Source organism: Priapulus caudatus, unplaced genomic scaffold (assembly GCF_000485595.1).
Source record: "Priapulus caudatus unplaced genomic scaffold, Priapulus_caudatus-5.0.1 Scaffold1820, whole genome shotgun sequence".
NCBI classification, from domain to species: domain Eukaryota; kingdom Metazoa; phylum Priapulida; class Priapulimorpha; order Priapulimorphida; family Priapulidae; genus Priapulus; species Priapulus caudatus.
Genome location: NW_014578881.1, coordinates 1 through 3537, shown reverse-complemented (window position 1 = coordinate 3537; position 3537 = coordinate 1).

Here is a 3537-nt window from a genome sequence, read left to right as displayed (position 1 = left end):
CACACACACACACACACACTAACATACACACATGGAAGCATGAATGGATGAATGGTTGCATGGATTGATAGATAGATTGATTGATAGGTAGATTTAATGATTGATAGATAGAAAGCTTGATTGATTAATAGATACACAGATAGATAGATAGATAGATAGATAGATAGATAGATAGATAGATAGATAGATAGATAGATAGATAGATAGGTAAATAGATAGATAGATTGATTGACTGAACGTTCGCAGTTAGTTAATGCTTTCTTAATTCTGTGTATATACAAAATGTATATCTCAATAAATGCTTAAAATGATATTAAAAATATTGTAGGTCGTGCATTCGTGTACGTAGTTTGTTTTGATGAATATAAAATGCGAGCTATAACGAACTTCAGCAGTAAATCCGATTCCTGCGAACTTTTAAATTATCATGATTAGCAATTGCAGAAGAAAGTAGGAAAGGAGACCGACCGGGTCCAATGCGAAATTCTAGAGCAACTCTATTTGCATCGCTATGGCAACGACATTGCCGTAAAAGATTTATTTGATTACAAGTAGATCGCTGCCATGTAAAGTGTGCTAGTACTTCATTATTAAAACAGAATCCAAGAATGTAATAGAAAATGTTTTGAAATTACACAAAGGTCTATCATTCATTTATTTAAAAAATACATATTAATTTCATACCGGCAATTCATTGAGTACTTGTGATATCGCAATAATTTACAACACGTGATAAACAAATAAACTAATGAATAAAAGTACTCTTTGTTACAATCTGCTACCATTTACAACTCTACGCAGCTAACAACTACAATTCTACAATGCTACAATCTGGTACGATGTCTACAATCTCTACTTCTTGCTGCAATCATCTACGATGTCACGAATCCGGAGCGGAGATCAACAACTTTACAACTCTACGATTCTATGATGCCTGAGATGAGAAAACAACAACCTTTCAACGACCCAGTGCAATACAAGCATCAATAAACGAGCATTTGATATCTGCTACAAGTTTAGGCCATGCTGCACTGACCGACTCCTCCATCTTCTCCCACAGCTCCTCAGCGCTGAACTCTGTAAGTCCGCTCTCACTCACCAGCGGACCACTGTCAAGACGTCCCAGTAACTCATCCACGTGCCGCTCACGCAAATATGCGACCGGCACGTATGAGATTGTTTTAGCGCTGTCCTCGGCCAAAACATTGAAATTATCAATATACGGATGCGGCATGTTGCGATTATTTGTACACGATTGTACATACTCAAATATTTTATGCATGATTACTGGGAACGGCAACGGATCCGCTGGGCTGAGTGATGCAACATGACACAGCGCAAGTTTTAGTAGGTAGGAGTCGATTAGTTTCCTAGGCTTAAAGCGAGTGTCAATATACAGCTGAATGACGTCTATGTTAACTGCACGTAAATATGTAACGTCACTGTCTGTAAGCAACTCGTCATTATTCAATATGTTTCCACACTTATAATGACAATCATGTACTCGAGGATCAAGAAATGCCTTTGCTGTGATTAGAGCCTGGCGATAAACTGGATGGAAACTACTGATCGTTCTGCTTTCCGCTACTGCCGTACAGACGGACCAGTGCGCATTCTCTGAGTCCACGCCAGGCTTGGGTACCACGTGGTAGTGGTCATCAGGAAAGTTTGTTGCGCCAGCTGGCTTGCCCGAGATTCGTACTCCCGGTGTGCATGTAACCGATATAGGTAAAAATTTAAAATGCCCACCGCCAACAAATTTTATATTAAATTGGGTTTTAACATTGTTCCATGCCAAAATATGTGACCTTTGTATTTTGAATAAATGCTCTCCGTTCTTCATGACTTTCGATACAGCCCTGCACCATAGCTTAACAAATTTTTCCTTTAGATTTACCGAAACATGCTGGTCTGATTTTTCCTCGCGAATTGTTACAATGCCAGCTGTATTAGATTTTGTGTTTTCAATAATTAATTGTTCTCGATATCTATCGATTTCGAATAGGAAGTCGTATTCGTCCGGCAGACCAGCTTTTGTGCGGTTGGCCGTGCTGCCTATCAGAATGGGCGTGCAGGAGAAGTCACTGTCTAAGACTTTCATCTCTTTGCAGACTCGCTCCATCAGGTCTAGCACGGCGTCCCGCATTTGGTCGCATTCTCCTTGATGCTCTAATCTTCCCAAGCCTGGCGTCTCCCATATATCAGACAGTGACGTTACACCACTGACATTACAGGGTGATATCTCACGTTCTATGTCACAATAACAATGGTCGGGCAGCTCACTGACAAAGTATTGGTGCGCCAGAATAATGCCGGCGGATGTTCTATAGTCGTCGTTGATGGTGACGTCACGGGCGCGATCTACAGCCACCTGGTACGCTGTTTGCAAGTCCTCAGGATGCCATGCCCTTATTTTATCCAATAATTCTGTCACAGTGCTTGCGTGACCGCCATTGGCAGCCCACGCCAACACCGTCCAGCCATTGTTACTGCGACTCTCCTCCACACGCGCTCCTGCTGCCAGTAGCTTCATCGGGTAAGAAACTAGCGTGGATAACGCTGGTCGCCCGGGTGTCGATGGCAGTACGTACTCGTAGAAGACTTGCGGACCAGGCGGAGGAAGAGATGGAGATTCCCGCACATATACAGAGCCTCCTTGATGGAGTTGATCTGACGCTCGGGATAGAGCAGCGTGCAGAAATAGGCAAGACCCAATGCTCTATATATCTATATGTATATACATACGTATCTAAATGTCCAGTGGCGTAGCCAGGGGGAGGGCGATTGGGGCGGTCGCCCCCCCCTAAGATTTAGAAGGCAAAAAATAAAAAAAAATAAAAATTCGCCTCACTGAAATCAAGACAAATTCAATTGTAATACGGCGATTCAGTTGATCAGTTTAGTTTGGCCGGTCTCCCTTACGTAAGTGAGGTCAGGCGCGCCGGAAGCAGTTTTGGATTGGGGGCAAGGACCTAAGTGGGCTCACGATTTTTTTATCGTGTGTGCGTGAGCGCGTGCGCGCGACGTGTGTGCGTGAGCGCATGTGTGTGACGTGTGTGCGTGAGCACGTGTGTGCGTGAACGCGTGTGCGCGACGTGTGTGTGTGAGCTCGTGTGTACGACGTGGGTGCGTGAGCGTGTGTGCGCGTGAGCGCATGTGTGTTACGTGTGTGCGTGAGCGCGTATGTGCGACGTGTGTGCGTAAGCGCGTTTGTGGGTAAGCGCGTGCGTGCTTAAGCGCATGTGTGTGACGTGTGTGCGTGTGTGCGGCGTGTGTGCGTGAGCGCGTGTGTGCGACGTGTGTGCGTGAGCGCGTGTGTGCGACGTGGGTGCGTGAGCGCGTGTGTGCGACGTGGGTGCGTGAGCGCGTGTGTGCGACGTGTGTGCGTGAGCGCGTGTGTGTGACGTGTGTGCGTGAGCGCGTGTGTGCGGCGTGTGTGCGTGAGCGCGTGTGTGCGGCGTGTGTGCGTGAGCGCGTGTGTGCGGCGTGTGTGCGTGAGCGCGTATGTGCGTGAGCGCGTGTTTGTGGCGTGTGTGC